Source organism: Aplidium turbinatum, chromosome 11, assembly GCF_918807975.1.
Source record: "Aplidium turbinatum chromosome 11, kaAplTurb1.1, whole genome shotgun sequence".
Taxonomy (NCBI): Eukaryota; Metazoa; Chordata; class Ascidiacea; order Aplousobranchia; family Polyclinidae; genus Aplidium; species Aplidium turbinatum.
In genome coordinates this window covers 19483960-19504445 of record NC_137482.1, presented here as the reverse complement: position 1 = coordinate 19504445, position 20486 = coordinate 19483960, and the positions used below count along the sequence as shown (strand labels likewise).

Sequence of the window (20486 nt, the reverse complement as noted above, 5' to 3'; positions counted from 1 at the left end):
AGCAGAGAATGGTTTCGATCCCTCGACCTCTGGGTTATGGGCCCAGCACGCTTCCACTGCGCCACTCTGCTGTGACGGATTGCAAAGGTTTATTCAAACTCACATTTTTGTATGTCATACACAAAGCCATGTTATGCGATGTAGTGTTATTGCACATAGAATTGCAATGTTGGTATTCGATGTTCATTGTTCATACTTAACGTTTTTACAGACTGTGAAAAAAATAATCTAAGTTTATTGTTTCGTCGAAAATGATTTGCATGTGTAAAAATGTCTTGGTGGGTACTCTACAAAAGTAGATTGTTGCTCAGAGTTTTCATGTTAAAGATTAAAATTCGCGAAAAGTCGCTTTGACTCACATCAACTGTACGGTATCACAAAACATCTGTTCCTCGTTATTGAGGGCGTGAATTTGTTGAACTTTGACCCTTTCCACCTCATTTAGGATGAAGCTGGTTTAATTTATTCATAGTCTTTTTACCTAGTTAAGTTAGAATCCACAAAAATATTTGTACTGTATAGGTGAAATGAATCATTAGTATCTTCGCTGAAAGCTACAACTTCGCTTGCTTTCAATTTCCTTCTTGTACTTTTTGTTTGTTTTTGGAAATAAATTTAAAGACGATATGTTTACTTATCCAGATGTAACCTATATTTCAAAATAGACTTTTGAAAGTAGCTGTGCTATGAGTTGGTAAGAGTTTACTTGCTACTTGCGAAAAACAAGGAAAGTCAAAAATGAAGTGCTGATTACATATCAACAGTTTACAAGGTTTGTTGAGGCCAAAGCACTATTTTCATCTTAAGTTTAATCTCACCGTCTCATTGATTTTACCCAACTTAATACTAAACGCAAACCAATGGCTACTCTAAAGTCTAAACCATGCGGTAAATGTGCACTATGCGTAACCATGGAACGCATAAGCCTATGACAAAACAATGTACCTCTATTAAATGTAAGCCCAACAAAAATTTTAGCCTCAATTAGGCTACAGTTAATTTTTAAACTTAAGTGAAAGTGAGAATATTGACTTCACTTCCTTGAGCAATCGTAAGCCAACAGGTGCGCTGGTTCGATACGAAAAAAATCGACATATTTCAGTTTAAAAACGTAATCAAACAGAAAATTTTACTCAATTTATTTCCATCCCATCATCCAAATCTTCCATCCTTCACATTTTCCATCCCAACATATGGCTCTCATTCCATTCCCTGCCGAGAGCAGGCGATAGTCGAGCAGCGCCCACGTGACCTTAACACAGGTCCCTTTAACTCCAATATAAACTTGAGGTTTCCCACGACGATTAGAAGCTGAGCTATTTAAGGAAATTTGCTTCTTGTGGGAGACAAAATTTAAATAAAATCTGGAGCGAAAACTCAATTAATTAGTGTAACAAAGGGTTTAGGTGAGAATATGACAATAGTGATAATTGCAACTAGTGATCTTGTTGCAAAACTAGTGCAATCAGAAGTCAGTGATGACAACAATAGTATTAAGTTTATGAACCTCGCCGAAGCAAGGGGAAAAAATCGATTAGACTCATTGTAGTGCTCCTCCCCAGGGAAATCTCTAGTAAAAGGCGAAAGATTTATTCTGTGTGAAGAAGCCAGAGTGATGAAGATATGTGCGGAATTGGATCTGTTTGACCGAAATATTTTAGTACTTGTGGAATCAAAAAAAAAAAAAAACAATTTGGGCATTTTTTTCCTTTTATCCTTCTAAAATGTTTTGGTCCCTTTCGGCTATGGGGTATCTGGTCACATGCTATCTCAAACCTGAGGAAATAAGCAAGTAAATTTTTTCCATATTTCAAAAATTATCTTGCTACTTTTTCTCCCTAAACTGCATCTTCTTCACGTAAACCGACAGCATTGGGCAAGCGTAGGATATTTTTAGCAGTGGATTTAAGAGAGAAAAATCTATGTCCCCTCAATAATTAAGAAAATTTTATGAAATTAACGCATTGCTTACTCAACTATACTTTGAAAATTAGTTTAATCTTTTCCATTGCTCATAGAGGTGTGCTGCTATTTGACTTGCCACTTTCCATTTGACTTGCCATTTAACAATTCTCGACCACTGCTTCTTGATGTAATTTTGTGTGAGGAATATAAAGACATAAAGATTAACGATCATATAATGATATCAATAGAAAATGTAATCAGTAGAAAGTCAAGTTAGGTGAGTCAGAGGAGAAATCTTGGAAAAGTTCTCAAACAGCAACTTTATCTGACCCAGATTCGTACCCGATCTGGTAAACATTTGGACCAGGTAAAGTGGCTGCTTTATATGGGTTTGATCATGTTGTAAGTTTATTGATAACAATTCGCAGCTCATAAATCTTACAGAAGCATGCTTCTTCTCTTAAAACGCTTATTAGATTTTATCTTTCTGGGGAAAAACGGGGAATTTATTAGTAGCTTACGAACAAACGAGAGCCTCTACAATTGACCGATATTTTTGATCTTACAAAGAAAAGCATTTTTAAACTGGCGCATACTTTCCTATCTTATTCATATTTCCGATCCTCAATTACAGTTGAGCGTATGTTTTCCTTGTCGTCGTTTTAACTTTTGGAGCAGAGAACCTTTTTGCCACCCCAGGTTGTTGTTGTTTTCTGTTACTACGTCGAGTGTTCTTTTTAAAACATGCCAGTGTAGTCCAGAAACATCGTGAACATGAAGGTGGTGAAAGGATAGACCCTCGGCCCTAAAAGAAGAATTAAAAATGATCAAGAGTTTATCTCCTTCTTGTGTTTGAGACAGGATTATTCAGATTCCAGGAATAATGTTGTCAATCTCCTCGTGGTAAGTCCCGGTAACTGCAAAACAGGCTGAGGACACCAAAAAGATAAATAAACATTTGCTTCTCCTAAAAGAAATCTTTCTGCTCGTTAAAACTTTTATTTGAACGACGTCATTGCGTTACAAACATTTTCAAAATAAATTCAGCCTCATCAGCTATTTTTAGCTTTAATTTAGGGCATTTTATTATGTGTTATATTTTCCTGCTGTAGTCCATTAAGCCTGGGTTGAACTAATAAACTTGATAGATGACACCTGAAGTGGATAAAATTTTATAACCTCTCATCCTTAGAGTCTGATGTGGACGGTGCAGCCAAAGTAATTTTGCCGCAGCTGAGTAAAATCAACGAGACAGTAAACATTTTAACTAAATTGTAAAATTGTATAATATAAATCTTTCTTAAAAATCCTGCAAGACGTTTCAAAAGAGAAAAAAAAAACGACAAAGGGAAAAAGTTTGCTGTGACCAGGATTCGAACCTGGGTTGTCACGGCCACAACGTGAAGTACTAACCACTATACGATCACAGCGACATAGCAGAGAATGGTTTCGATCCATCGACCTCTGGGTTATGGGCCCAGCACGCTTCCACTGCGCCACTCTGCTGTGATGGATTGGAAAGGTTTATTCAAACTCACATTTTTGTATGTCGTACACAAAGCCATGTTATGCGGTAGCCACTTTACCAAGGAAAAATTCTGCCACTGCAATTGACTAGAATGCACCGCCAACCAATCACAAGCTACGTTTTCTATGACGTAAAAAAGCGAAAAGAAGATGATACAAAGCAAATCAAGTGATGGATTTTATGTCAGCTGGTTAGCTTAGGGGTTAGGGTTAGGGCTAGAAATTAGTTATTTCATTGACGCGGGTTCGATTCCCACCCCTGCTATTGCTTTTTTTCTTCTGTAATTACCAAATAAAGTTCAAAACAAGCATTAACTCTCTGGCTGAGTGCTAGAAAGGTCACAATTGGACGGTAGCCTCTTACAACATGTTCTGATTGGTTGGCGGTTGCATTGTAGTCATTCGCAGTGGCAGAATTTCTACTTGTTAAAGTGGCTACCATGTTATGCGATGTAGTGTTATTGCACATAGAATTGCAATGTTGGTATTCGATGTTCATTGTTCATACTTAACGTTTTTACAGACTGTGAAAAAAATAATCTAAGTTTATAGTTTAGTCGAAAATGATTTGCATGTGTAAAAATGTCTTGGTGGGTGCTCTACAAAAGTAGATTGTTGCTCAGAGTTTTCATGTTAAAGATTAATATTCGCGAAAAGTCGCTTTGACTCACATCAACTGTGCGGTATCACAAAACATCTGTTCCTCGTTATTGAGGGCGTAAATTTGTTGAACTTTGACCCTTTCCACCTCATTTAGGGTGAAGCTAGTTTAATTAATCATACTCTTTTTACCTTTAAAGTTAAGTTAGAATTCACAAAAATATTTGTACTGTAGGTGAAATGAATCATTAGTATCTTCACTGAAAGCTACAACTTCGCTTGCTTTCAATTTCCTTCTTGTACTTTTTGTTGGTTTTTGGAAGTAAATTTAAAGACGATATGTTTACTTATCCAGATGTAACCTATCTTTCAAAATAGACTTTTGAAACTAGCTGTGCTATGAGTTGGTAAGAGTTTACTTGCTACTTGCGAAAAACAAGGAAAGTCAAAAATGAAGTGCTGATTACATATCAACAGTTTACAAGGTTTGTTGAGGCCGAAGCACTATTTTCATCTTAAATTTAATCTCACCGTCTCATTGATTTTACTCAACTCAATACTAAACACAAACCAATGGCTACTCTAAACCATGCGGCAAATGTGCAGTATGCGTAACCATGGAACGCATAAGCCTATGACAAAAGAATGTACCTCTATTAAATGTAAGCCCAACAAAAATTTTAGCCTCAAACATAAAGTAATGTAGTACAGTTAATTTTTAAACTTAAATGAAAGTGAGAATATTGACTTCACTTCCTTGAGCAATCGTAAACCAACAGGCGCGCTAGTTCGATACGAAAAAAATTGACATATTTCAGTTTAAAAACGTAATCAAACAGAAAATTTTACTCAATTTATTTCCATCCCATCATCCAAATCTTCCATCCTTCACATTTTCCATCCCAACATATGGCTCCCATTCCATTCCCTGCCGAGAGTAGGCTATAGTCGAGCAGCGCCCACGTGACCTTAACACAGGTCCCTTTAACTCCAATGTAAACTTGAGATTTCTCACGAGGATTAGAAGCTGAGCTATTTAAGGAAATTTGCTTCTTGTGGTAGACAGAAAACTAGTGCAATCAGAAGTCAGTATTAAGTTTATGAACCTCGCCAAAGCGAAGGGAAAAAATCGATTAGACTCATTGTAGTGCTCCTTCCCACGGAAATCTCTAGTAAAAGGCGAAAGATTTATTCTGTGTGAAGAAGCCAGAGTGATGAAGATATGTGCAGAATTGGATCTGTTTGACCGAAATATTTTAGTACTTGTGGAATCAAAAAAAACACAAAACAATTTGGGCATTTTTTTCCTTTTATCCTTCTAAAATGTTTTGGTCCCTTTCGGCTATGGGGTATCTGGTCACATGCTATCTCAAACCTGAGGAAATAAGCAAGTAAATTTTTTCCATATTTCAAAAATTATCTTGCTAATTTTTCTCCTTAAACTGCATCTTCTTCACGTAAACCGACAGCATTGGGCAAGCGTAGGATATTTTTAGCAGTGGATTTAAGAGAGAAAAATCTATGTCCCCTCAATAATTAAGAAAATTTTATGAAATAAACGCATTGCTTACTCAACTAGTTTGAAAATTAGTTTAATCTTTTCCATTGCTCATAGAGGTGTGCTGCTATTTGACTTGCAGCTTTCCATTTGACTTGCCATTTAACAATTCTCGACGACAGCTTCTTGATGTAATTTTGTGTGAGGAATATAAAGACATAAAGATTAACAATCTTCTAATGATTTCAATAGAAAATGTAATCAATAGAAAGTCAAGTTAGGTGAGTCAGAGGAGAAATCTTGGAAGAGTTCCCAGACAGCCACTTTATCTGACCCAGATTCGTACCCGATCTGGTAAAGATTCTGACCAGGTAAAGTGGCTGCTGTATATGGGTTTGATCATGTTGTAAGTTTATTGATAACAATTCGCAGCTCATAAATCTTACAGAAGCATGCTTCTTCTCTTAAAACGCTTATTAGATTTTGAGGAAAGACGGGGAATTTATTAGTAGCTTACAAACAAACGAGAGCCTCTACAATTGACCGATATTTTTGATCTTACAAAGAAAAGCATTTTTAAACTGGCGCATACTTTCCTATCTTACTCATATTTCTGATCCTCAATTATAGTTGAGCGTATGTTTTCCTTATCGTCGTTTTAACTTTTGGAGCCGAGAACCTTTTTGCCACCTCAGGTTGCCGTTGTTTTCTGTTACTACGTCGAGAGTTCTTTTTAAAACATGCCAGTGTAGTCCAGAAACATCGTGAACATGAAGGTGGTGAAAGGATAGACCCTCGGCCCTAAAAGTATAATTAAAATGACCAAGAGTTATTTTCCTTCTTGTGTTTGAGAAAGGATTATTCAGATTCCAGGAATAATGTTGTCAATCTCCTCGTGGTAAGTCCCGGTAACTGCAAAACAAGCTGATGACACCAAAAAGACAAATAAACATTTGCTTCTCCTAAAAGAAATCTTTCTGCTCGTTAAAACTTTTATTTGAACGACGTCATTGCGTTACAAACATTTTCAAAATAAATTCAACCTCATCAGCTATTTTTAGCTTTCAATTAGGGCTTTTTATTATGTGTTATATTTTCCTTCTGCAGTCCATTAAGCCTGGGTTGAACCAATAAACTTGATAAATGACACCTGAGGAGGATAAAATTTTATACCCTCTCATCCTTAGAGTCTGATGTGGACGGTGCAGCCAAAGTAATTTTGCCGCAGCTGAGTAAAATCAACGAGACAGTAAAAATTTTAACTAAATTTTAAAATTATATAATATAAATCTTTCTCTAAAAACCTACCATACGATTCAAAAGAGAAAAAAAAAACGACAAAGGGAAAAAGTTTGCTGTGACCAGGATTCGAACCTGGGTTGTCACGGCCACAACGTGAAGTACTAACCACTATACGATCACAGCGACATAGCAGAGAATGGTTTCGATCCATCGACCTCTGGGTTATGGGCCCAGCACGCTTCCACTGCGCCACTCTGCTGTGATGGATTGGAAAGGTTTATTCAAACTCACATTTTTGTATGTCGTACACAAAGCCATGTTATGCGGTAGCCACTTTACCAAGGAAAAATTCTGCCACTGCAATTAACTAGAATGCACCGCCAACCAATCATAAACTATGTTTTCTATGACGTGAAAAGAGCGAATAGAAGATGATACAAAGCAAATCAAGTGATGGATTTTCTGTCAGCTGGTTGGCTTAGGGGTTAGGGTTAGGGCTAGAAAATAGTTATTTCATTGACGCGGTTCGATTCCCACCCCTGCTATTGCTTTTTTTCTTCTGTAATTACCAAATAAAGTTCAAAACAAGCATTAACTCTCTGGCTGAGTGCTAGAAAGGTCACAATTGGACGGTAGCCTCTTATAACATGTTCTGATTGGTTGGCGGTTGCATTGTAGTCATTCGCAGTGGCAGAATTTCTACTTGTTAAAGTGGCTACCATGTTATGCGATGTAGTGTTATTGCACATAGAATTGCAATGTTGGTATTCGATGTTCATTGTTCATACTTAACGTTTTTACAGACTGTGAAAAAAATAATCTAAGTTTATTGTTTAACCGAAAATGATTTGCATGTGTAAAAATGTCTTGGTGGGTACTCTACAAAAGTAGATTGTTGCTCAGAGTTTTCATGTTAAAGATTAAAATTCGTGAAAAGTCGCTTTGACTCACATCAACTGTACGGTATCACAAAACATCTGTTCCTCGTTATTGAGGGCGTGAATTTGTTGAACTTTGACCCTTTCCACCTCATTTAGGGTGAAGCTAGTTTAATTAATCATAGTCTTTTTACCTTTAAAGTTAAGTTAGAATCCACAAAAATATTTGTACTGTAGGTGAAATGAATCATTAGTATCTTCGCTGAAAGCTACAACTTCGCTTGCTTTCAATTTCCTTCTTGTACTTTTTGTTAATTGGTTTTTGGAAATAAATTTAAAGACGATATGTTTACTTATCCAGATGTAACCTATCTTTCAAAATAGACTTTTGAAACTAGCTGTGCTATGAGATGGTAAGAGTTTACTTGCTACTTGCGAAAAACAAGGAAAGTCAAAAATGAAGTGCTGATTACATATCAACAGTTTACAAGGCAGTGGCGTATCCTGGTTGGTTGAGCAAGGGAAGCAATAAAACTCGTGGGGGAATAGAGCGTGCCGAAGGCACGTGTTTTCTAGGGGGGTCCGGGGGCATGCTTCCCGGGAAAATTTTTGCAAAATTACACTCAAATAATGAATTATACTGCTTTCTGGAAACACTTTTAGGGTAATTTTTGTATGAAATTTATTAGCAGATAAACAGCTATTAACTTATTAAAAGTAGCTCTTACACACGAACGAACAAAGGGCAAAAATGCGACTATAATTAGAGAACACCAAAAACTCAGCTACAAAGTCAAGTCTAGCTTAGACCCAGTGCCGGTCTTTGGGGTGTGCAAACCGTGCGATCGCACAGGGCCTGCAAATTAGGGGGCCCGCAATTTACTCAGAAAATGCAGTAATTTTGTCATTTCCAATGGAAAAATTCAACAAGTGAATTCAACAAAGGAATTAACAACAAGAAAACATAGAGACTCAACGGGTGCAACCTATTTCGTCCCCTGAACATTTCGTACCCTGAAAAGATCGAGAAATAAACAATAGAGCCGAAGTCGCTGATCGGAATTGCGCCAAACATTTCAAAACTTCTCTCAATCTTTCCAGGGGACGAAATAGGTCGAAATTTGATTTTGTTACTCCGATTTCAGGGTACGAAATAGGTTGCCTCCAGACTCAACATAGAGACATAGCTTTATTTCCGAAAAATGCCAAAGAAAGCATGATCTTATCCTTTTGCTATGCCACCGGACAGCACCATTTTACAATAATATTCATACCCTAATTTTTGTTGAACATGCTCAAGAATGCCCCAAATTCAATTTTTCAAAATTTTCTGGGGGCCCCCCAGACCCCTCGCCACTGGGTGTCACCTTTGGCGAGCTCGCCGTCAGGCTTCGCCCGCCGACCGTCAAACCACCCCCCTCCCTTTTCAAAATACTTAGTTACGCTACTGATTGGATCATTGTCATTGGGGCCCGCAAAGCATATTCCGCACAGGGCCCGAAATACTCTAAGACCGGCACTGCTTAGACCTCACATATCCTGTCTTATTCCAAAGTCTATCCAGCCAGGATAACAGTGTAAAGCCAACATTTGGCTCAAACTTTTGCTTACAAGGCCGACATTATAACCATGACAGTGCCCTAGATTTTTTCATTACATAGCTCAGGCACAACATCCAACAGAGCAGAGTTGCCAGACTATGAAAAAGTCTTAAAGCCAAAATAATACAAAGAAATGGCCAAAACAAAGAAAATATTAGACAAAAAAGGCCAAATGGATATATTTACCTGTTTCTATCAAAAATAATAAAATTTACATATACGGTATATTTTATAACTTGTAGTGGATTTTAATAAATTGTAGCAAAAATAATTCTGAAAGTAATCCAAAAAATAGCAAGTTAGCCTATAAAAGTAGCGGATGAGTTTTGATCCGCCACATTACGAGTATTAAACAAGTATAGAACATGTATTGAACAATGCTGAATATGGTTTCATCTGGTAAGGTTACAATATTAGAGAAATATTGATTATTGTGCATTTTGAAAAGTTATTTAAAAAAAAACTAATTCGCGGAATTTGGCTAATCTGGCAACCCCGCGACTGGGAGCAATTTTCAAATCGCTTCCAGCGATTAGTTAAAAGAAACGTAAATTGCGAAAACTTTGCGCTGCTTTTTTCCTTTCTTTCAAACTTGTTTCTTCTTATTGCAAAAACGAGAGCAACGGATGCAATACGAATCTTCGCTTCCGTTGGCTTCCAACTTTTTTAAAATTAAAACCGAGTTCAAAATCATACGGGGGGACATGAGTTAAAAACCGTTCTAAATCGCATTTAGGTAAAGAAATTACGAAATCGTTTTACTGAAAAATATCAGCTTCTCTTTTTCAATTTTGGCAGGGGAAGCAATACTTCCCTTGCTTCCATTGAGGATACGCCCCTGTTACAAGGTTTGTTGAGGCCAAAGCACTATTTTCATCTTAAATTTAATCTCACCGTCTCATTGATTTTACTCAACTCAATACTAAACACAAACCAATGGCTACTCTAAAGTCTAAACCATGCGGCAAATGTGCACTATGCGTAACCATGGAACGCATAAGCCTATGACAAAAGAATGTACCTCTATTAAATGTAAGCCCAACAAAAATTTTAGCCTCAAACATAAAGTAATGTAGTACAGTTAATTTTTAAACTTAAGTGAAAGTGAGAATATTGACTTCACTTCCTTGAGCAATCGTAAACCAACAGGCGCGCTAGTTCGATACAAAAAAAATCGACATATTTCAGTTTAAAAATGAAATCAAACAGAAAATTTTACTCAATTTATTTCCATCCCATCATCCAAATCTTCCATCCTTCACATTTTCCATCCCAACATATGGCTCCCATTCCATTCCCTGCCGAGAGTAGGCTATAGTCGAGCAGCGCCCACGTGACCTTAACACAGGTCCCTTTAACTCCAATATAAACTTGAGATTTCTCACGAGGATTAGAAGCTGAGCTATTTAAGGAAATTTGCTTCTTGTGGTAGACAAAAAACTAGTGCAATCAGAAGTCCGTATTAAGTTTATGAACCTCGCCGAAGCGAAAAGATCGATTAGACTCATTCCCACGGAAATCTCTAGGCTCCTTCCCACGGAAATCTCTAGTAAAAGGCGAAAGATTTATTCTGTGTATTCTGTGTGAAGAAGCCAGAGTGATGAAGATATGTGCGGAATTGGATCTGTTTGACCGAAATATTTTAGTACTTGTGGAATCAAAAAAAAAAAAAACAATTTGGGCATTTTTTTCCTTTTATCCTTCTAAAATGTTTTGGTCCCTTTCGGCTATGGGGTATCTGGTCACATGCTATCTCAAACCTGAGGAAATAAGCAAGTAAATTTTTTCCATATTTCAAAAATTATCTTGCTGATTTTTCTCCCTAAACTGCATCTTCTTCACGTAAACCGACAGCATTGGGCAAGCGTAGGATATTTTTAGCACTGGATTTAAGAGAGAAAAATCTATGTCCCCTCAATAATTAAGAAAATTTTATGAAATAAACGCATTGCTTACTCAACTAGTTTGAAAATTAGTTTAATCTTTTCCATTGCTCATAGAGGTGTGCTGCTATTTGACTTGCAACTTTCCATTTGACTTGCCATTTAACAATTCTCGACGACAGCTTCTTGATGTAATTTTGTGTGAGGAATATAAAGACATAAAGATTAACGATCATATAATGATTTCAATAGAAAATGTAATCAGTAGAAAGTCAAGTTAGGTGAGTCAGAGGAGAAATCTTGGAAGAGTTCCCAGACAGCCACTTTATCTGACCCAGATTCGTACCCGATCTGGTAAAGATTCTGACCAGGTAAAGTGGCTGCTGTATATGGGTTTGATCATGTTGTAAGTTTATTGATAACAATTCGCAGCTCATAAATCTTACAGAAGCATGCTCTTCTCTTAAAACGCTTATTAGATTTTGAGGAAAGACGGGGAATTTATTAGTAGCTTACAAACAAATGAGAGCCTCTACAATTTACCGATATTTTTGATCTTACAAAGAAAAGCATTTTTAAACTGGCGCATACTTTCCTATCTTACTCATATTTCCGATCCTCAATTACAGTTGAGCGTATGTTTTCCTTATCGTCGTTTTAACTTTTGGAGCCGAGAACCTTTTTTGCCACCCCAGGTTGCCGTTGTTTTCTGTTACTACGTCGAGTGTTCTTTTTAAAACATGCCAGTGTAGTCCAGAAACATCGTGAACATGAAGGTGGTGAAAGGATAGACCCTCGGCCCTAAAAGTATAATTAAAATGACCAAGAGTTATTTTCCTTCTTGTGTTTGAGAAAGGATTATTCAGATTCCAGGAATAATGTTGTCAATCTCCTCGTGGTAAGTCCCGGTAACTGCAAAACAGGCTGAGGACACCAAAAAGATAAATAAACATTTGCTCCTCCTAAAAGAAATCTTTCTGCTCGTTAAAACTTTTATTTGAACGACGTCATTGCGTTACAAACATTTTCAAAATAAATTCAGCCTCATCAGCTATTTTTAGTTTTAATTTAGGGCATTTTATTATGTGTTATATTTTCCTGCTGCAGTCCATTAAGCCTGGGTTGAACTAATAAACTTGATAGATGACACCTGAGAAGGATAAAATTTTATAACCTCTCATCCTTAGAGTCTGATGTGGACGGTGAAGCCAAAGTAATTTTGCCGCAGCTGAGTAAAATCAACGAGACAGTAAACATTTTAACTAAATTTTAAAATTATATAATATAAATCTTTCTCTAAAAACCTACCATACGATTCAAAAGAGAAAAATAAACGACAAAGGGAAAAACTTTGCTGTGACCAGGATTCGAACCTGGGTTGTCACGGCCACAACGTGAAGTACTAACCACTATACGATCACAGCGACATAGCAGGGAATGGTTTCGATCCATCGACCTCTGGGTTATGGGCCCAGCACGCTTCCACTGCGCCACTCTGCTGTGATGGATTGGAAAGGTTTATTCAAACTCACATTTTTGTATGTCGTACACAAAGCCATGTTATGCGGTAGCCACTTTACCAAGGAAAAATTCTGCCACTGCAATTGACTAGAATGCACCGCCAACCAATCACAAGCTACGTTTTCTATGACGTGAAAAAAGCGAAAAGAAGATGATACAAAGCAAATCAAGTGATGGATTTTATGTCAGCTGGTTAGCTTAGGGGTTAGGGTTAGGGCTAGAAATTAGTTATTTCATTGACGCGGGTTCGATTCCCACCCCTGCTATTGCTTTTTTTCTTCTGTAGTTATCAAATAAAGTTCAAAACAAGCATTAACTCTCTGGCTGAGTGCTAGAAAGGTCACAATTGGACGGTAGCCTCTTATAACATGTTCTGATTGGTTGGCGGTTGCATTGTAGTCATTCGCAGTGGCAGAATTTCTACTTGTTAAAGTGGCTACCATGTTATGCGATGTAGTGTTATTGCACATAAAATTGCAATGTTGGTATTCGATGTTCATTGTTCATACTTAACGTTTTTACAGACTGTGAAAAAAATAATCTAAGTTTATTGTTTGGCCGAAAATGATTTGCATTTGTAAAAATGTCTTGGTGGGTACTCTATAAAAGTAGATTGTTGCTCAGAGTTTTCATGTTAAAGATTAAAATTCGTGAAAAGTCGCTTTGACTCACATCAACTGTACGGTATCACAAAACATCTGTTCCTCGTTATTGAGGGCGTGAATTTGTTGAACTTTGACCCTTTCCACCTCATTTAGGGTGAAGCTAGTTTAATTAATCATAGTCTTTTTACCTTTAAAGTTAAGTTAGAATCCACAAAAATATTTGTACTGTAGGTGAAATGAATCATTAGTATCTTCGTTGAAAGCTACAACTTCGCTTGCTTTCAATTTCCTTCTTGTACTTTTTGTTGGTTTTTGGAAATAAATTTAAAGACGATATGTTTACTTATCCAGATGTAACCTATCTTTCAAAATAGACTTTTGAAACTAGCTGTGCTATGAGATGGTAAGAGTTTACTTGCTACTTGCGAAAAACAAAGAAAGTCAAAAATGAAGTGCTGATTACATATCAACAGTTTACAAGGTTTGTTGAGGCCAAAGCACTATTTTCATCTTAAATTTAATCTCACCGTCTCATTGATTTTACTCAACTCAATACTAAACACAAACCAATGGCTACTCTAAACCATGCGGCAAATGTGCACTATGCGTAACCATGGAACGCATAAGCCTATGACAAAAGAATGTACCTCTATTAAATGTAAGCCCAACAAAAATTTTAGCCTCAAACATAAAGTAATGTAGTACAGTTAATTTTTAAACTTAAGTGAAAGTGAGAATATTGACTTCACTTCCTTGAGCAATCGTAAACCAACAGGCGCGCTAGTTCGATACAAAAAAAATCGACATATTTCAGTTTAAAAACGTAATCAAACAGAAAATTTTACTCAATTTATTTCCATCCCATCATCCAAATCTTCCATCCTTCACATTTTCCATCCCAACATATGGCTCCCATTCCATTCCCTGCCGAGAGTAGGCTATAGTCGAGCAGCGCCCACGTGACCTTAACACAGGTCCCTTTAACTCCAATATAAACTTGAGATTTCTCACGAGGATTAGAAGCTGAGCTATTTAAGGAAATTTGCTTCTTGTGGTAGACAAAAAACTAGTGCAATCAGAAGTCCGTATTAAGTTTATGAACCTCGCCGAAGCGAAGGGAAAAAATCGATTAGACTCATTGTAGTGCTCCTTCCCACGGAAATCTCTAGTAAAAGGCGAAAGATTTATTTTGTGTGAAGAAGCCAGAGTGATGAAGATATGTGCGGAATTGGATCTGTTTGACCGAAATATTTTAGTACTTGTGGAATCAAAAAAAAAACAAACAATTTGGGCATTTTTTTCCTTTTATCCTTCTAAAATGTTTTGGTCCCTTTCGGCTATGGGGTATCTGGTCACATGCTATTTCAAACCTGAGGAAATAAGCAAGTAAATTTTTTCCATATTTCAAAAATTATCTTGCTACTTTTTCTCCCTAAACTGCATCTTCTTCACGTAAACCGACAGCATTGGGCAAGCGTAGGATATTTTTAGCAGTGGATTTAAGAGAGAAAAATCTATGTCCCCTCAATAATTAAGAAAATTTAATAAAATAAACGCATTGCTTACTCAACTAGTTTGAAAATTAGTTTAATCTTTTCCATTGCTCATAGAGGTGTGCTGCTATTTGACTTGCAACTTTCCATTTGACTTGCCATTTAACAATTCTCGAAGACAGCTTCTTGATGTAATTTTGTGTGAGGAATATAAAGACATAAAGATTAACGATCATATAATGATTTCAATAGAAAATGTAATCAGTAGAAAGTCAAGTTAGGTGAGTCAGAGGAGAAATCTTGGAAGAGTTCCCAGACAGCCACTTTATCTGACCCAGATTCGTACCCGATCTGGTAAAGATTCTGACCAGGTAAAGTGGCTGCTGTATATGGGTTTGATCATGTTGTAAGTTTATTGATAACAATTCGCAGCTCATAAATCTTACAGAAGCATGCTTCTTCTCTTAAAACGCTTATTAGATTTTGAGGAAAGACGGGGAATTTATTAGTAGCTTACAAACAAATGAGAGCCTCTACAATTTACCGGTATTTTTGATCTTACAAAGAAAAGCATTTTTAAACTGGCGCATACTTTCCTATCTTACTCATATTTCCGATCCTCAATTACAGTTGAGCGTATGTTTTCCTTATCGTCGTTTTAACTTTTGGAGCCGAGAACCTTTTTTGCCACCCCAGGTTGCCGTTGTTTTCTGTTACTACGTCGAGAGTTCTTTTTAAAACATGCCAGTGTAGTCCAGAAACATCGTGAACATGAAGGTGGTGAAAGGATAGACCCTCGGCCCTAAAAGTATAATTAAAATGACCAAGAGTTATTTTCCTTCTTGTGTTTGGGAAAGGATTATTCAGATTCCAGGAATAATGTTGTCAACCTCCTCGTGGTAACTCCGGGTAACTGCAAAACAGGCTAATGAGCCCAAAAAGATAAATAAACATTTGCTCCTCCTAAAAGAAATCTTTCTGCTCGATAAAACTTTTATTTGAACGACGTCATTGCGTTACAAACATTTTAATAATAAATTCAACCTCATCAGCTATTTTTAGCTTTAAATTAGGGCATTTTATTATGTGTTATATTTTCCTGCTGTAGTCCATTAAGCCTGGGTTGAACCAATAAACTTGATAGATGACACCTGAAGTGGATAAAATTTTATAACCTCTCATCCTTAGAGTCTGATGTGGACGGTGCAGCCAAAGTAATTTTGCCGCAGCTGGGTAAAATCAACGAGACAGTAAAAATTTTAACTAAATTTTAAAATTGTATAATATAAATCTTTCTTAAAAATCCTGCAAGACGTTTCAAAAGAGAAAAAAAAAACGACAAAGGGAAAAAGTTTGCTGTGACCAGGATTCGAACCTGGGTTGTCACGGCCACAACGTGAAGTACTAACCACTATACGATCACAGCGACATAGCAGAGAATGGTTTCGATCCATCGACCTCTGGGTTATGGGCCCAGCACGCTTCCACTGCGCCACTCTGCTGTGATGGATTGGAAAGGTTTATTCAAACTCACATTTTTGTATGTCGTACACAAAGCCATGTTATGCGGTAGCCACTTTACCAAGGAAAAATTCTGTCACTGCAATTGACTAGAATGCACCGCCAACCAATCATAAGCTACGTTTTCTATGACGTGAAAAAAGCGAAAAGAAGATGATACAAAGCAAATCAAGTGATGGATTTTACGTCAGCTGGTTAGCTTAGGGCAGTGGTTCCCAAAACTTTTTTGAGCGCGACCCAAATCTGAGTTTGGTGAGCATCTCGCGACCCAAGACACAGACAACCTATATAAACAATTTTACCACTCCACTGTTTTTGCAATCTTTGCCTGCTATAAACAAGACACAGATAACCAGTTGAAGGGTGGTCTTCTGTAGCTCCTCTTGCTCAGAGTCTAAGTAAAAGTGCTAGATTCGTTGCTGAGTCAAACCGGCTTGGCTCCAGTGCCTCTTCTTGGTGTTTAAAAATGCACTTATTTTTACATGCGTCGGATGTCTCTTTAACTTGTTCTTCGTTAAGGATTCGTTTGACAACATTTTACAACACAGCCTACTGTACATAGCGGCTTGCCAGCAGCACCTGGGTCGCAGATAAAAATGAACTTTAAATAAAAAAAAAAAAAGTTTAGAAATCTTAAATTGTCATCTTAAAGAATAATTTACGTTTACTGTGATTTATTGAAGGAAGTGACTTGAATGCCGGTAAAACTGCTTGCCTAATTGATTTTGATAAGAGAAGCCGAATAAAAGCGTGTGATGCTCAATAGAAGAAAAAAAAGTTTATTTATAAATTAATTTACAACAGTCCGATTTTGGCAGATTTAGATCGTCTCTGCACGACCCATTTTCTGACTCTTCGCGACCCACGTTTGGGTCGCGACCCATAGTTTGGGAACCACTGGCTTAGGGGTTAGGGTTAGGGCTATAGAAATTAGTTATTTCATTGACGCGGGTTCGATTCCCACCCCTGCTATTGCTTTTTTTCTTCTGTAATTACCAAATAAAGTTCAAAACAAGCATTAACTCTCTGGCTGAGTGCTAGAAAGGTCACAATTGGACGGTAGCCTCTTATAACATGTTCTGATTGGTTGGCGGTTGCATTGTAGTCATTCGCAGTGGCAGAATTTCTACTTGTTAAAGTGGCTACCATGTTATGCGATGTATAGTGTTATTGCACATAGAATTGCAATGTTGGTATTCGATGTTCATTGTTCATACTTAACGTTTTTACAGACTGTGAAAAAAATAATCTAAGTTTATTGTTTAGCCGAAAATGATTTGCATGTGTAAAAATGTCTTGGTGGGTACTCTACAAAAGTAGATTGTTGCTCAGAGTTTTCATGTTAAAGATTAAAATTCGTGAAAAGTCGCTTTGACTCACATCAACTCATGTTGCCAACCTCCTCGTGGTGAGTCCTGGTAATTCAAATTAATGAAGCGAATGGCAACAATCAGAGACCGCAACTCACAGGGCACCTGGGGTGGTAAAAGGATAAACCCTCGGCCCCGGTGTCCAATGAGAGAAATTCATCCAACAGTCGGAGTAACTATCTTGCAGCTAAACGTTGAAGGCCTTACCAAAGCCAAATGCGACATGTTGGAACATCTCACACAAAAGCATAACGTGACAGCATTACTCCTTCAAGAAACCCACACCACCAAAGTATCGAAGTCAAAGATCAGTGGATATACCCTGGCAGCATGCACCAATAGCAATATTTATGGAATTGCCCTCAACACCACCATGAGAATAATCACCGGTTGCCTGCTTCCAACTCCCACTGACTTTCTGCCGGTGCTATCAGGCATCGCCCCAGGTAGACTTCGTAGGGAAAACCACGTACATAGCTTGGTCCTACAAGCTATGTCAAGGGATGACCACCTCCTCAACCAGATTGTCCTAAACTCGCACTCCCAAAAGCCCCAGCGCTTGAAATCTCGACGCCCGTTCTCCCGACATGCTGCAGCTATCTGCAAATCGAACTTCCACATTTCCGAAGTTTGGAACCGTGAATGGAGAGAAGTTGCGAGACCAACCCAACTCACAGTCCTTCCCAATACCAACACCCCACCTGGAGCAGAACTACCCCGGAAGGAATGGGTGAAGCTCAATCGCCTCCGGACTGGAGTGGGCCGTTTCAGCAGCAACATGTTCCAGTGGGGCCTCGCCGATTCACCATCTTGTGCGTGTGGCTCAGATTTTCAAACTGCACACCACATTATCTATCAATGTCCTGTATACCGACCACAAGATAGACATGTGGACCTAACAATGCTCGATGAATACACAATCCATTGGCTGCTGTGCCTGGATGTAACAACGTGATCTGTGGCGGCCTCAAACGCAAGAAGAAGACATCAACTGTACGGTATCACAAAACATCTGTTCCTCGTTATTGAGGGCGTGAATTTGTTGAACTTTGACCCTTTCCACCTCATTTAGGGTGAAGCTAGTTTAATTAATCATAGTCTTTTTACCTTTAAAGTTAAGTTAGAATCCACAAAAATATTTGTACTGTAGGTGAAATGAATCATTAGTATCTTCGCTGAAAGCTACAACTTCGCTTGCTTTCAATTTCCTTCTTGTACTTTTTGTTAATTGGTTTTTGGAAATAAATTTAAAGACGATACGTTTACTTATCCAGATGTAACCTATCTTTCAAAATAGACTTTTGAAACTAGCTGTGCTATGAGATGGTAAGAGTTTACTTGCTACTTGCGAAAAACAAGGAAAGTCAAAAATGAAGTGCTGATTACATATCAACAGTTTACAAGGTTTGTTGAGGCCAAAGCACTATTTTCATCTTAAATTTAATCTCACCGTCTCATTGATTTTACTCAACTCAATACTAAACACAAATCAATGGCTACTCTAAACCATGCGGCAAATGTGCACTATGCGTAACCATGGAACGCATAAGTCTATGACAAAAGAATGTACCTCTATTAAATGTAAGCCCAACAAAAATTTTAGCCTCAAACATAAAGTAATGTAGTACAGTTAATTTTTAAACGTAAGTGAAAGTGAGAATATTGACTTCACTTCCTTGAGCAATCGTAAACCAACAGGCGCGCTAGTTCGATACAAAAAAAATCGACATATTTCAGTTTAAAAACGTAATCAAACAGAAAATTTTACTCAATTTATTTCCATCCCATCATCCAAATCTTCCATCCCAACATATGGCTCCCATTCCATTCTCTGCCGAGAGTAGGCTATAGTCGAGCAGCGCCCACGTGACCTTAACACAGGTCCCTTTAACTCCAATATAAACTTGAGATTTCTCACGAGGATTAGAAGCTGAGCTATTTAAGGAAATTTGCTTCTTGTGGTAGACAAAAAACTAGTGCAATCAGAAGTCCGTATTAAGTTTATGAACCTCGCCGAAGCGAAGGGAAAAAATCGATTAGACTCATTGTAGTGCTCCTTCCCACGGAAATCTCTAGTAAAAGGCGAAAGATTTATTCTGTGTGAAGAAGCCAGAGTGATGAAGATATGTGCGGAATTGGATCTGTTTGACCGAAATATTTTAATACTTGTGGAATCAAAAAAAACACAAAACAATTTGGGCATTTTTTTCCTTTTATCCTTCTAAAATGTTTTGGTCCCTTTCGGCTATGGGGTATCTGGTCACATGCTATCTCAAACCTGAGGAAATAAGCAAGTAAATTTTTTCCATATTTCAAAAATTATCTTGCTAATTTTTCTTCCTAAACTGCATCTTCTTCACGGAAACCGACAGCATTGGGCAAGCGTAGGATATTTTTAGCAGTGGATTTAAGAGAGAAAAATCTATGTCCCCTCAATAATTAAGAGAATTTTATGAAATAAACGCATTGCTTACTCAACTAGTTTGCAAATTAGTTTAATCTTTTCCATTGCTCATAGAGGTGTGCTGCTATTTGACTTGCAACTTTCCATTTGACTTGCCATTTAACAATTCTCGACGACAGCTTCTTGATGTAATTTTGTGTGAGGAATATAAAGACATAAAGATTAACAATCATCTAATGATTTCAATAGCTGCCCTACTGTTGTGAAGAAAATACCGATGACTTTCTAAACTATATGAGTAAGCTAAGTGTGCTGTGTGATAGCCTGGAATGTAACAATATTTTCATCATGGGCGACTTTAATGCCAGTAATTCAAATGAATTTGGAAAGCTTTTGCAATGGTATTATGATGAACAGGAGCTCATCCTCTCTGACAAG

At 37.5% G+C, this 20486-nt stretch overlaps 8 non-coding genes and 1 pseudogene across 8 annotated transcripts; all 9 read right to left on the bottom strand.

The window, feature by feature from the left end:
• Positions 1-1505: 1505 nt before the first annotated feature.
• LOC145780390 (U5 spliceosomal RNA) lies at positions 1506-1616 on the bottom strand. The gene has a single exon (XR_014290625.1). It is a non-coding gene; the product is annotated as a U5 spliceosomal RNA (small nuclear RNA).
• A 1647-nt stretch (positions 1617-3263) lies between these two features.
• Positions 3264-3335, bottom strand: Trnah-gug (transfer RNA histidin (anticodon GUG)). The gene has a single exon. It is a non-coding gene; the product is annotated as a tRNA-His (tRNA).
• A 1801-nt stretch (positions 3336-5136) lies between these two features.
• Positions 5137-5247, bottom strand: LOC145780382 (U5 spliceosomal RNA). The gene has a single exon (XR_014290618.1). It is a non-coding gene; the product is annotated as a U5 spliceosomal RNA (small nuclear RNA).
• Positions 5248-6883: 1636 nt separating this feature from the next.
• On the bottom strand, positions 6884-6955 carry Trnah-gug (transfer RNA histidin (anticodon GUG)). The gene has a single exon. It is a non-coding gene; the product is annotated as a tRNA-His (tRNA).
• Positions 6956-10730: 3775 nt separating this feature from the next.
• LOC145780392 (U5 spliceosomal RNA) lies at positions 10731-10852 on the bottom strand (annotated as a pseudogene).
• A 1634-nt stretch (positions 10853-12486) lies between these two features.
• Positions 12487-12558, bottom strand: Trnah-gug (transfer RNA histidin (anticodon GUG)). The gene has a single exon. It is a non-coding gene; the product is annotated as a tRNA-His (tRNA).
• A 1802-nt stretch (positions 12559-14360) lies between these two features.
• LOC145780388 (U5 spliceosomal RNA) lies at positions 14361-14471 on the bottom strand. Its single transcript, XR_014290623.1, has one exon. It is a non-coding gene; the product is annotated as a U5 spliceosomal RNA (small nuclear RNA).
• Positions 14472-16107: 1636 nt separating this feature from the next.
• Trnah-gug (transfer RNA histidin (anticodon GUG)) lies at positions 16108-16179 on the bottom strand. Its single transcript has one exon. It is a non-coding gene; the product is annotated as a tRNA-His (tRNA).
• Positions 16180-19651: 3472 nt separating this feature from the next.
• On the bottom strand, positions 19652-19762 carry LOC145780384 (U5 spliceosomal RNA). The gene has a single exon (XR_014290620.1). It is a non-coding gene; the product is annotated as a U5 spliceosomal RNA (small nuclear RNA).
• Between the last annotated feature and the right edge of the window lie 724 nt (positions 19763-20486).